Source organism: Gopherus flavomarginatus, chromosome 15 (genome assembly GCF_025201925.1).
Source record: "Gopherus flavomarginatus isolate rGopFla2 chromosome 15, rGopFla2.mat.asm, whole genome shotgun sequence".
In the NCBI taxonomy this organism is placed as follows: Eukaryota; Metazoa; Chordata; order Testudines; family Testudinidae; genus Gopherus; species Gopherus flavomarginatus.
In genome coordinates this window covers 3374652-3389094 of record NC_066631.1, presented here as the reverse complement: position 1 = coordinate 3389094, position 14443 = coordinate 3374652, and the positions used below count along the sequence as shown (strand labels likewise).

Sequence of the window (14443 nt, the reverse complement as noted above, 5' to 3'; positions counted from 1 at the left end):
GAGCTGTGGGCTGCACCGTCTCTGCAGATCAGAACACTACCACAACCCAGCTCTGATCAGCTCCCAGCACTAGGGAAGTGAAAGCGCAGTGTCGCCGAGAGGAAGGAAGCTCGTTCCAGGTGGCAGCCTCGGCCGGGCACAGACAGCTTGGCATAGCAGCCCCAGCTCCTCTGCATTTCGCTGCGATGGTTTACTTGCAATTTAGCAGCGCCCTGAAAATCCCTCCCTCTTTCACCAGCTCTCACTTGCTCTGATTGCTATTAGCTGTATCCAAGTAGGACATATACGCTCTATTGTGCCCAGCGCAGTGCAAACACCCAGCAAGACGCAAGGTCGCTGCCTCGGAAAGATGACTGTCTACAGTGTGTGTTTGCGGGGTAGGGGGACAAGCAGGGCAGGGGCAGAGCTGGGAATGGAGCCCAAGTAATGCCTTAACCACTAGACCATGCTGCCTTTTAAACTGCCTGTTCTTTCTCACTCTCCTGTTTGGTGGTGGTCTCGCATCCCACGTCTTCACATGCCTCCCTCTTCAGCTGGGCGGCAGCGAGTTTCCCAGGCAATCACAGTGGGCAAGCTGCTGTTTCCAACCCTGCTCTTTTCCCATACACCATAAGCCTTTTGAATGAGATGAGTCAGGACCCTGATCCTGTTACACTCTCCTGTGAAACTGACCTTACACTGCGAGCAGTCCCACGGACATTAACAGGGCGATGGGTGGCTAAGTGAGCATCATTGTTTGCTCAATTACCTTTTGCTGCCCCAGGATGGCTGCTGGTCATTGCTAGAGCTACGGGGTGGAACAGAAAGATCGCTGCAGAGCTGGGATGGGGCCGCAACACTGGAAGAGCTCAAGCCCGCAAAAGTCAGGACTGAGACGCCGTGTCAGTGGCCAGCACTAGAAGAACAGGAAGATTGCAGAACTGTGCAGCAGTGCAAAAACAGCAACAAGCACCGCAAGAAATGGCGCTGAGCTGGGCATGGGTGAGCTCCCCTCTGGAATACTGTGTACCAGGCTGGTCACCTGTGGGCAAGAAAGTTGGATTCAAGCTGCAACAGGTGCAGAGATGGGCTGCTAGGCTGCCCAAGGGACGGAGGGCCCATCTCAGGAGAGGAGACTGGAGAGCTTGGCTTGTTCAGCCCAGCAGAGAGAAGGCTGCAAGGGGTTCTGGTTGCTCTCTCTGAATGCACTGGGAGGTAAATACCAAGGGGGAAGAGCTATTGGAGCTAAAGGACAATGCCGGCTAAAGAACAAATGAGGATAGACTGGCCATGGGTAAACTGAGGCTGGAAAGGAGAAGAATGTTTCTACCATCAGAGAAGAGTGGTTCTGGAACAGCCTTCCACTAGAAGCAGGTGGGCAAACAACCAAACTAGTCTGGGATTGAGCTCGGGAAGTGTACGAATGGGATGATATGACGGAGCTGCCTATGATAGCAGGGGCTGGACTCAATGACTCAAGAGGTCCTTTCAAGTCCTAGGTCCTTTGTTCCTAAGACTGGAACAGCAGGAATGCTGCAGGTAGGGAACAAAATGCATTGGGATCAGGAGGGACAGGGATTCTATGGCTCAGGTTAGAGCCAAACTGCAATACCGGGGCGTGCAGGGGGGCTGCAGGTCAGAAGTGTGGTGCATTGGCATAACTGCATGCGGGACCCGGGACTGGAACAACTCTGGCCTGGGCTGCGGTGATGACAGAGCTGGCATGGGACACTTGCCTACCTTCTGGCACGCTGTCTTGCTGCGGCTTTCGCTCACCAGAGTCACTCCGCTTTTCTCAGTACGAAACCAGTGAAAAGTTTTCATCAAATGTCATGTTACAAATAGTGAAAATAGGTCAGGCTGGTTTCCTGCGAGAACACCTGGGGGGAGTGATGACAGAAAAACAGCCCTGCCCCCTGCCCCTGGGAAGTTTCTCAGCATTGTAAATGCATCACCTAGCGCTGGATGTTTTCTTTAAAAAGCTGTTGGGGGGTGTGTGAGTGCGTGAGTGTGATCTTGATCTGCGTGTGTATGAGAGCGAGCGAAATCCCCCAGATAGGGTTTGTGTGGTGCGGGCTGTGTAGGTGTGTGCATGCCCATGTATAAGATCCCCATGTCTGAGCGTAAGTGTGCACATCCCTTCCACTGGGGCTGCTCCTCCTCACCAGCCGCTAGGCTTGCCTCGAGCTGATGCTTCCTGCATAGAGCGGGTGAGATTCCCATGGCAGAGTGTGTGTGCATGCGTGTATACGTGCATGGGGGGGAGTGAGCTCCCCAGCAGTGTGTGCACGTGCACATGTGCACAGGGGTGAGCGTTTGTGAGATCCCCCAGCGGTGTTGTTGCACACGTCTGTATGTGAGAGATCTCAGAAGAAGAGTGTGTATCTGTGTGTGTGAGATCCCCGTAGAAGTGTGTGTGTGCACATGTATATACGCCTACCTGGAAACACTGTCTCTGACCCCTCCCTGATGACTAACCTCTGCAACACATGGGGGCTCCGAGCTGGTCAGAGATGCTACCTTGGAGACAGCCCTGTCCAAGGCCTCCCTTTGAGAAGCCCAGATGTGAAGGTGCTTGCGAGCCAGAGAGGGGTTCTCAGGGCCCGCGGGAGGTTGGGTGCCGAAGCTGCTCTGTTTTCATTGCAGGAGGTGGGCGAGCGAGAGGGGAAGTGCATTTTCTCACGTCGGCTCTCGAACTCGTGGGTGGACCAGGGGACCACAGGCAGAGTGCGATGTTAGTTTGCATCCCTCCCCAGCTAACCGCAGCTGAACGGCCTCTGTGCTCCACTTCCTGCACTGCCGAGCAGCTGGCGCCCAGACGCTGGAGCAGTGAGAGACAGAGATCAAAAGAAGAGGAGAAATTCAAGGCAGATTTCAGTAGCGGCTGCCTCAGAGCCAGACCTCACGCCCTTCCCCCAGTTATCAGCTCTCCTGAGTGACCAAGGCATGAGTGGAGGACATGTGTGTCCATCCTAAATGAGGGTCACAGGGAAAAGGCTCGTTCCTCTCTCCGATTCGCTGTCAGCCCTTTGCTAAGGACATACCGAGAATCTCTGGACTGCGAAAGCCCTCCAGGCTGAGGGGATGCAGGCAGCTGCAGCCATGCTGTAGCCACCTGGTTGGTGACAGATCAGGGTCTCCTAAGAGTAGAAGAGAGGTGAGGTGATGGGTTGGGCGTGGGAACCAGAGAGTAACTGAGGCTCAAAGATTTTCTCACCGACAAACAGCTGTTCCCACGTGCAAAGCAAAAGCGAAGATGACAAATACCGAGCTCCCACCACAGCTGCACTGCTGACTCAGATTGAGCCTCTAGCTCATTTTCCCTCCTGCCTCCACTCCAGACGTTCTCAAGCGCTTCTCCACCAGCTCCCTTTCAGAAGTGGTTTCTCAGTCTCCATGGAGCGACCCAACCTGTAGAATTCAGATCTAGACCTTGATTTTGAATGCCCCAACATTTGAGTCTGGGGTGAGGAAGATTTGGGGGTCGGGTTTGGCCCATTATAGGCAGTAGCTGCAAAATTTAGATCCTGGGTTTAGATTGTGACATCCCATCTCCCACCTTAGGGGTCAGGTTGGATCGTCCTTTGCTTTCAACCCAACTCTGAAATTCACAGTATAGTGTCTATTGCACAGGCGATACCCTCATTTCTATTTACAATGGATAAGGCCAAGGGCTACTCGCCATGACACCAACTTTCCTGCTCCCCCAAGGCCCCATCCCAGCACTCTGCTAACTGGAATTCATAGAAATCAGACCCAGAAGCGACATCCAATGCAGCAGCTGCTGCTGCTGCTGGCTTCTCCTCCATGCTGTCCCCAGGTATGTGGTCTTGTCTCTCTGCTCATGTCTCAGTGACCTTTCCTGACTGCTCCATTTTCTAAATGCTCTTGTGGCTTGAAGGTACGTGACCTACCAGGGCTGCCCAGAGGATTCAGGGGGCCTGGGGCAAAGCAGAGGAGCTGCGGCACTTGTACTCACCCGGCAGCGGTCCGGGTCTTCGGCGGCGGGGGGCCCTTCAGTCGCTCCACGTCTTCAGCAGCACTGAAGGGCCCCCCGCCACCACAATGCCGGCCAAAGACCTGGGCAGCCGCCGGGCCAGGGCTCACGGGGCCCCTGCAGGGCCCAGGGAAAATTGCCCCACTTACCACCCCCCCGCGCGGCCTTGGATCTAACCTGTATTTCTTTGATCCATTGTTGGGCAACCTTGACTAAGTCTTCAGCATCCTTTGTATTCTCTCTTAACTCTATGCACAGAGCTATTACAATACCCTCAGCCTTCCTTTCATCTGGGAGTTCAGCCCCTTTAGCCCTTCCTGTCATGTTGGACCTTTCAACACACTGATCCTGATCACTTTTCTTTGCATCTTCTCATTTATCTCTATCCAGTTAGCTGCCCAGCAATGCACAGAGTGGACCAGATCCTCAGTGGCTATAAAAGAGCTACATCGACAGAGCTATACAGATTTGCACCGGCTGAGGATATGACCCAGCAGTCCTCCAAGTAATACCCCACCAGGGTACTGGGCTCCTCTGCAGTCTTCCATGTAGCTCTTTTCTGCATAATCTCCTGCTGATCTTTTCCTTTTTCATTGCAGCCAGACACTACAAATCTGTATTTAATCACTCCCCTACTATCCTCTTCCAAATCCCTTTCTGCACTGCCACTGCCCTAGCACCACTGACCCAGCTCCTCTTGCTCTTCCTCCATCACAGCAGTGACCAGCGGCTCAGCTGGGATCCGGGCCCGCACTGGGATGGAAGCTATCCAAACACAAGGAAAAGGCAATCCTTGCCCTGAGGCCTGGTCCACACTACACAGTTAAATCGATTTAACAGCGTTAAATCGATTTAACTCTGTACCTGTCCACACTACAAGGCACTTTAAATCGATTTTAAGGGCTCTTAAAATCGATTTCTGTACTCCTCCCCAACGAGAGGAGTAACCCTAAAATCGATATTACTATATCGATTTAGGGTTACTGTGGACGGAAATGGAAGTTATTGGTCTCATTCCTTTAATGTAGCTACCCAGAGTGCACCGCTCCGGAAATCGATGGTAGCCTAGGACCATGGACGCACATCACCGAATTAATGTGCCCTAGTGTGGACGCATAAAATCGATTTTATAATATCGGTTTTATAAAACCGGTTTTAGTAATTTCGATTTTATGCTGTAGTGTAGACGTAGCCTGAGACGTTTACAGGGCAGGAGGAGAACGAGAGGGGATGTCATTTGCTCAAGGACACAGAGCAGGTGTGGCAGGCTGGATTTAGGGTCCAGGTCCCCAGACTCCTACGTCAGTGCCCTAACCACTGCCTCTCAGTTACAGAGCATTGCATTCTCCTGTATTAAAGCCCCTTTGCTCAGCCCTTTAAATCTCCTTTCTTCCTGCCTTCTCACTCTTCCTGTCCTCGTGGCACTTGTGATGCCTCCTCTTCACCTGCAACACACAATGTACTGCCTGTGCCGGACCATTTATAAAGATATTGCACACCAGCCAGCCCAGCACTGACCCCAAAGGGAACCCACCTACTGCTGCCAGCCACTGGGATTCTGCTGACGCCAGGGAGCTAGCTGTTTGCTATTTGTGAGCTGATTCCTCCCTCATGCAGGGCTCTAGCGCTCAAAACATTCAACTCAAATCAAAATCCATCTCCCACGTCTGCCATCTTTGTGGCTTGATGGTAGGGAGCCCGAGTGTGTTCATAGATTATAAAGCCAGAAAGCACCATTGTGATCAACTAGTCTGATCTCCCGTCTGACTAACCCAGGAGGTCTGTTCTCAGGGAAACCAGGCTATCACTCACTAGAGTATTGGCACCCGTATGCATTACTTAGTAATTCCCTTCTGATTAGATCCAGTCAGCATGGATTCACCAAGGGCATGTCATGCCTGACCAACCTAATTGCCTTCTATGAGGAGATAACTGGGTCTGTGGATGAGGGGAAAGCAGTGGATGTGTTATTCCTTGACTTTAGCAAAGCTTCTGATAAGGTCTCCCACAGTATTCTTGCCAGCAAGTTTAAGAAGTATGGGCTGGATGAGCGGACAGGGGTGAAAGTAACTTAAAGGACTTACCGGTACTCCAGAATCCTGCAGAGGGGGAGGGGCCTCAACTGGAAGAGGCGTGGCCTCTATCGGAAGAGGTGGGGTCTTTAAATCCTGGGGCTTTTAAATCAGGATTTAAAGGGCTCAGGGATTCAGCTGAAGCTAGGAGCCAGGCCCTTTAAATTAACCCCGGAGCTACCAGCTGCAGAGGCGGCTGAGAGTCCTTGGGTTTGGGCAGGGGTGAAAGTAATTTACATTTCTTACCCATATGGTCCAACTGCAAGCAACCCACCCACCTCTCCTATGTACTTCATGGATCCCTCCCATTGCATGACACAGACAGAGAAAATAAAGCTACTATTACTACTACCGGTACTGTCTGTAATAATACTTTACTATTGGAATAAGCCTGAAAATTGAAAACTCACTGTCACATTTTTCTCTGTGTCTTCCCTCCTCCTCCAGCCAGGCTGCCGATGCTAGGCTCTGTGCTTTCCCCCTGCCTGGCACTCAGCAGCTGCTGCAGAGGCTTCCCTCTAGCTTGCAGCAGGGAGACTGCCTCCTGCATAAGAACAGTTTAAACTCAGTTGTTCCCTGATGGTTCAGCCCCCAGGGTTAAGAGAGGTTTCTGGCATCTTTATTAATTTCACTCCCAGTTGTGGCGGGGGGTGGGGGGAAGAGTGAGGGGGAAGCTGTGTGTGACCATGGCAGGGGCAGTTCTTTTCTGCCTCCTGGATGAGGGGATCTCCAATACTACTAAAATACAATAGTAGGGGCCAGTTGGTGGGGTCGGGGCAGTCGGTGGCAGGCTGCAGCTGCATTGTTTGTGACACACACATTCATACATGCACATACATATTGTATGTATGTGTATCTGTATGAATGTGTCACAAACAATGCAGCTGCAGCCTGCCACTGACCAGCAGCGACCCCAGCAACTGGCCCCTGTGGGCTGCTGCCTGCAGAGATCCAGCAGGTGCCGCTGCGCTGGGTCTGCCAAGGAGTAAGTAACCAAGGCGAAAAACACAACCAGCCAGCCAGGGAGGGAGCCGGGGGGGGGAGGAGGAGAGGAAGGAAAAATCAGGGGTGAATGATGGACAACTGGAATAGCCTTCATGAAATATACAAGATATCTAAAGAAAGTTTTATCAATTTCAGCCTCTGCACTCTGCAGGCAGGACAAAACAAAAAGAGATCTGAGATTGCACCCACTTTCCTAAGGACATTTCAGGTGTTTAAATCAATATAGAAAGAGGGTGGATTGGAATGAAAACTACTATTTCTTTCAAAGGAGGCACAATGATTTTGCTGAATATTCAGTTTTCCCCTCCAATCCCTTTGTGGTTTTGTCTATGGGGGCTATTTGCTTTCCCTGTAAATCTTTAGTTGCTGTAGCAAAATTGCTTTGCCCAAAATAAACCCTAATCATCATGACACATCTTTCCACCATATTCTCCATGTTTTTTGTGTTGTTTTTTTTTAAACAGTAACATTTCAAAGAGGATCTGCAAGCAGTTTGGACATCACAACCATGATCCTCTGCTGGGGAGGGAATGGGATAGATTTGAACTCTGAAATGGTTCCTGATTTTGATTGTGTTCAGGAGATCCCCTCATCCAAGGGGCAGAAAAGAACTGCCCCTGCCATGGTCACACACACCCAACAACAACTGGGAGTGAAATTAACGAGGATGCCAGAAACGGCTCCTAACTCTGGGCACTGAACTGCACAGGGAACAACTGAGTTTAAACTGTTCTTTTGCAGGCAGCAATAGCAGGCATCTCAGCCAGTCTACTGCATGACAGAGCCTAGAGGAAACCCCCTGCTGGGGGGAATGGGGAGGAATTCAGAGCCTTGTCTGCAGCCTGGCTGGAGGACGGGGAGGGAGGAGATGAGAGACCAATGTGACAGTGAGTTTTCCCCTTCCACCTGCTTTTATTAGCTCAGGATTTAAGCTGTGCAGCCAAGTGCTTGTATTTGTTGTGTATATTAGTAGGAGAGATCCCCTCATCCCCGGGGGCAGGCAGGGACTGCCCCTGCCATGGTCAAACACACCCTCCCCTCGACCCCCTCCCCCCAGCTACTGTGAGTGAAATTAACAAGGAGGCCAGAAACCTAGCCCTGGTGGCTGAACCATCAGGGAACAGCTGAGTTTAAACTATTCTTATGCAGGGAGCAGGCTTCTCTTTCCCTCCCTCAGTCAGTCTCCTTTTCTTACCGGTCCTCCGTACAGGCGCGTACCAGCTTACTTTCACCTCTGTGAGTGGATTATAAGGTGGATAGAAAGCTGGCTAGATCATCGGGCTCAACGGGTAGTGATCAATGGCTCCATGTCTAGTTGGCAGCCAGTATCAAGCAGAGTGCCCCAAGGATCGGTCCTAGGGCCGGTTTTGTTCAATATTTTCATTAATGATCTGGAGGATGGCGTAGACTGCACCCTCAGCAAGTTTGCAGATGACACTAAACTGGGAGGAGTGGTAGATACGCTGGAGGGTAGGGATAGGACACAGAGGGACCTCGACAAATTAGAGGATTGGCCAAGAGAAATTTGATGAGGTTCAACAAGGACAAATGCAGAGTCCTGCAGTTACGACGGAAGAATCCCATGCACTGCTACAGACTAGGGACCAAATGGCTAGGCAGCAGTTCTGCAGAAATGGACCTAGGGGTTACATTGGACGAGAAGATGGATATGAGTCAACAGTGTGCCCTTGTTGCCAAGAAGGCTAATGGCATTTTGGGCTGTATAAGTAGGGGCATTGCCAGCAGATCGAGAGACATGATCATTCCCCTCTATTGGACATTGGTGAGGCCTCATCTGGAGTACTCTGTCCAGTTTTGGGCCTCACACTACAAGAAGGATGTGGAAAAATTGGAAAGAGTCCAGCGAAGGGCAACAAAAATGATTAGGGGGCTGGAGTACATGACTTATGAGGAGAGGCTGAGGGAACTGGGATTATTTAGTCTGCAGAAGAGAAGAATGAGAGGGGATTTGATAGCTGCTTTCAACTAGCTGAAAGGGGGTTCCAAAGAGGATGGATCTAGACTGTTCTCAGTGGTAGCAGATGACAGAACAAGGAGCAATGGTCTCAAGTTGCAGGGGGGAGGTCTAGGTTTGATATTAGGAAACACTATTTCACTAGGAGGGTGGTGAAGCACTGGAATGGGTTAGTTAGTGAGGTGGTGGAATCTCCATCCTTAGAGGTTTTTAAGGTGAGGCTTGACAAAGCCCTGGCTGGGATGATTTAGCTGGGGATTGGTCCTGCTTTGAGCAGGGGGTGGGACTAGATGACCTCCTGAGGTCCCTTCCAACCCTGATATTCCATGATTCTATGATTTGTTCCCACCTAACCAGTCAGCTACGTTCTGGGTTGTATCCTTCTCTACCCTGGCAAAGGCACTTTAGTACTGGTGAGAGGTAAAGTGCTGGGAGCCCCTTGGAGACCACAACTCTTTGTTTATGTGCAGAACAGATAGAGCACAATGAAAATTCCTCTCCTGTCACACTGCCTGCATGCCCGGACTCTGACCTGGAAGGGTGACCATTCATCCTCTATACTGCATTCAGTCCTTGCCTCCTATGCTGACATCCCCACCCAGGGTGAGCAAATTGCAGCCTGGGTGATGTCAGAACTGGACTGAGACCTGCCAGTTCATTTCACACAGGCCACCAGCTGACATGGACTGGGCTCAAGCCAGAAATCTCCATGGGCCATTTCCAGTCTCTGGACCCATCTCCTCCCCATCTCCTTTCCCTGTTTGAAGGCTGCTCCCAGTTCCCCCCGAGGCCTGGGGAGCGTTTTGGATATGAGGTGGCAGAAACAGAGGGCTGAAGAAGATAGAATAGTCTGAATTGCCCATTCAGGGAGTGTTGCTGGATAGCATCTGTCTGCTTGGAATCAATGGGCCAGATCCTCAGCTGATGCAGATCAGCAGCTCCACTGAGTCAATGAGGCTATGCGAAGCCTAGGAGGGCTTCCACTATAAAACATACATGTTCTTTTCTTGTCGTGTGGTACCACACTTGTTGGCAATGAGTTATTGGGGTGAACTGATGAACCCTTTCTGCCCCTAGAAACCCCTGTGCCAGCACTGGACCAACTGCACTGGAGGGCTAATCTTCCCCATGCTGCCCATCTGAGTGCCAGGTCTCTCCAGCTCTGCAATTTTCCATCACATCCCTCCCCACCTCCATGCTGAGAGGCTCCCAGTTGGGTATGAATATATACACAGCCCCTGAGTGTTAGTGAGGCGGGGCTGGGGACTGCATTTGCCTCACTCATGGCCTTGGATTAACTGTGGTTTTACAGTTAATCCAATCGGGTTTATCTCCTGACATCATTCGCCAGGTCGCTCCTGGGGACTGAAAACAGGCACTGGTTTGCCTGAGGGTGCCAGGGCCAAACAGCAGAACTAAGGAGGGGAGGAGGAAGAGAGAGAGACACCTCTGGAATGGGAAGAGCTCAGGAAGTGGAAGGAAAAGAAAGTCCCCAGAGGATGAGGAATGCAAGAGGCTTGTCAAGTGAATGCTGCAGAATTAAATGGAAGCCAAGGCAGCGAGGGCTGCTGAGAGGGACCACATGGGAGGGAGCGGAACACGGGGCCTGTAGGATTGACCTAGGGGGACACTCACCTGACAGGCCTGCTGAGGGTCTAGTTTAGACTCATCTGCAGCTCCCTCATCCCCAGGGGGCTAGCTCCTCAGCTGTATAAATCAGCATCATTCCACTGACTTCAGTGGAGTTCTACCAATTGGCACCAGCCGAGGAGCTGGCCCTCTCTGTTTAATTCATAGGGGACAAGCCAGGAAAGAGCCTCTAGTTAGATATAACAATGTAGAAAGCTTCTTACATTGGGAAAAGTCCCCAGGGAACCCGCCTTGCCCTCAGCGAGCTTCCCTGGGGTACAGAAGAGCAGAACGTGCTCCACCGCCTTGGAGTGATTTGGGGATAGGCTGGTGTTGACAGGGCTTCGAGGGATCTCAGAGAGTTGCCTGGTTCATCACAGACAGAGGCTAGGACAGCTTGTTCCAATACATTTCTCAGGCTGATTGGAGAAGGGCTGGGGGTAGCTCTGCTGCTCAGTGTGCAAAGAAGAGGAGGAAGCAAGGGGGGACAGCTGAAAAGCAGGGAGGTGGAAGTTGTGTCTGAGTCAGGCTGGCTCTGCTTTTGTTAGGTGTTCCTGAGGGGCAGTTCTTGATTCTGTGTGATCCAGTGGATCAGACTACCTGACCATGCTGGTCCTGGGATGAATGCGCTAGCCTGGCTGACTGCCTATTGTATCATAGAATATCAGGGTTGGAAGGGACCTCAGGAGGTCATCTAGTCCAACTCCCTGCTCAAAGCAGGACCAATCCCCAGATAGATTTTTGCCCCAGTTCCCTAAATGGCCCCCTCAAGGATTGAACTCACAACACTGGGTTTAGCAGGCCAATGCTCAAACCACTGAGCTATCCCACCCCCTGTATGGGTTCTGCGGCAGCTTCTCAACTCATGGGACTCAGCATAGCTCCATTATTTCAGCACATCTAGGCCAAGTTACACAAGTTGAGGATCTGACCCTAGCTAGCAAAGATATTTCTCAGGCATCTACCAGCCTGGTATCTAAGCCCAAATATTGACTAGGGATGGACCCAGAATAGTGACGAAGCCCAGTCCAATATGAAGAATAATATTCTAGCTTTTTATAGCACCTTTCATTCATAGATCTCAAAGCACTCTACAAAGGTCAATATCATTTACAGATGGGGAAACTGAGGCTCTGAGAGGTGAAATGACTTGTCCAGGGTCACCCAGCAGGCCAATGGCAGAGCCAGGAAGAGAATCCAGGTCTCCCGAGTCCCAGCCTAGTGGTCTACCCTGCCCAGTGAAACTGATCCCAGATTGGCAACAACAGCACTACCCAACCCAAGAACTCTACAGTCTGAGAGCAAACCCAGATAAACCCATGGGATTAACGTCGAACCGGACATGGACACAGAGTCATGCCCCTGCATCTCCAGCATGTCTCACTGTATGGTTGCAAGGAGCATCAGACCCTGAGAAGAACAGGGATGGTCCCTGCTGGGCTCTGCAAGTCCACTGGAAGCACTGCTCAGACTTGGCTACATCGCTCCTCCCAGCACAGAGAGCAGGGACTGAGCCCCCTACACACACCACACCAAAGCTCTGGATTATTTTGACTGGGTCTACAGCCCTGGGCAAGGCACCTCCCTCTGAGCCTTGCTGCTAGTGTTACTGGGGCTCCCTCCCCGCATCCCTCCTCCCCCTCCATCCCCATCCCTCCCCATCCCTGCCCTCCATCCCCAGGCCTTCCTTCTATCCATCCATCCATCCCCATCTCTTCCTTCCCATCCCTCTCCTCCTTCCTCATCCCTCCCCATCCTTCCCTTCCATCCCCATGCCTCCCCTTTTTCCATCCCCTCCATCCTTCCCTCCCCATCCCTGCCCTCCATCCCCAGGCCTTCCTTCTATCCATCCAGTCATCCATCCCCATCCCACCTTCATCTCTCCCTTCCCATCCCTCTCCTCCTTCCCCATCTCTCTCCTCCACTCATCACCTCTATCCCTCCATCCCAGTCCTCATCCCTCCTTCCCATCCACTCACTCTATCCATCTGTCTATCTAGCAACAGTCCATTGAGCCACTGGGGGGGTTGATGGGCCCTAGCACTGCAAATTAAGGATGCACTAAATCAGATCGGGGCTGGGGGGACTAGGGATGGAGGAGGAATGAGATTGGGAGATTGAGAGCGAGAAGCAGGAGCTGACACTCAGGGCTGGTCTACACTATGGGGGGAAATCGATTTAGATACGCAACTTCAGCTACGTGAATAACGTAGCTGAAATCGAAGTATCTAAGATTGAATTAATCACCGTCCTCACGGCGCAGGATCGATGTCTGCGGCTCCCCCTGTCGATTCCGCAACTCCATTCGGGTTGGTGGAGTTACGGAATTGATATAAGCGCGTTCGGGGATCGATATATCGCGTCTAGATGAGACGCGATATATTGATCCCCAAGCAATCGATTGCTACCTGCCAATACGGCGGGTAGTGAAGACGTACCCTTAGCAATGCCGGGAGAATCCCCTTGTGTTTACAGCCCACTGCACCTGGGCCCGGTTGCCACAGCAACAAGACCACACAACTTTCAGCGCACAGAGCCGACCCCTCAGGCAGCCCGACCCCCAGTGACAGTTGGACACCCACCTTCACAGCTCTTCAGCTCTGCATGGAGGCTCCGGGGTGGGCGGTTGCAAGCAGGGGCGGCTCTAGCTTTTTTGCTGTGCAGCCTTCGGCGGCTTGCCAGCAGGAGGTCCCCGGTCCCACAGATTTGGTGGCTTGCCTGTGGCAAGTCCCCAATCCCGCAGATTTGGCAGCTTGCCTGCGGGAGGTCCCCAGTCCCTTAGATTTGGCGGCTTGCCTGCGGGAAGTTCCTGGTCCCGCAGATTTGGCAGCTTGCCTGCGGGAAGTCTCCAGTCCCTTAGATTTGGCGGCTTGCCTGCAGGAGGTCCCTGGTCCCACAGATTTGGCAGCTTGCCTGTGGGAGGTCCACCAGTCCCACGCCTTTGGTGTACCCACCGTCAAATTGCCACCGAATCTGTGGGACTGGTGGACCTCCCGCAGACAAGCTGCTGAAGGCTGCCTGACTGCCACCCTCACAGGGACTGGCAGGGTGCCCCCACGGCTTGCCGCCCCAGACATGCGCTTGGAGCGCTGGTGCCTGGAGCCGCTGCTGGTTGCATGGCCCAGGCTCTGCAAGGCTGCACGGCAGGGCACAGCGCCTGACATCCTCCTTGGAACAACAGCCCTTTCTGTCTCCCCTTGGCCCGGGTTAGCACCTGCCAGTTCAGGGCTGCTAAGAAATACCAACTGCTGTCTCCAGCACAGCCCGTCCCTGTTCTCACCAGCCACCAGCCCCGGAGCCGGGTCTATGATCAGCGCTCCATGTTGCTGGCCACGTGGGGCTGTGCACCCTGCGGAGGTGGGACGAGCTGCTGGGCTGGAGTGGATCTGCAACAACCCCTTTGACTGAGCTAATGGGGCCCAGGAGGGACCCCACACAGTCCACTTAGGCACAGGATGGCTACCATGCCCACGGGCCTAGGAGTTCAAAAGGGGGGAGGTTTCCTCCGCCCAGACCGGACTGTGTATGTTACTGGGAAGAAGGACATGGAGGAGAGGGGAACAGATGGATCTTGATGGGGCCAGGGTGACTTCAACTAGGTTATATTCTTGTTGAGTTCAAGGACTGTCCACCACACCCAGCTCTTCCGTTCCCATCCCACCCTGGTGCTAGCCACCCTGGCCCTCCTCTTGTGGTCTGTTACTGGTTCCATGTGGAAAGCCCTCCCATGAATTCATCCTGGCTTTCCCCACTGGAAGTAGGGGAGGGGTGTAGCACCATGTGTGG

The 14443-nt window shown here is 52.5% G+C and overlaps 1 protein-coding gene across 1 annotated transcript in view; it reads right to left on the bottom strand.

The window, feature by feature from the left end:
* DTX1 (deltex E3 ubiquitin ligase 1) overlaps nt 1-14443 on the bottom strand; it is a 96480-nt gene that overhangs the window by 22925 nt on the left and 59112 nt on the right. The window lies entirely within an intron of this gene.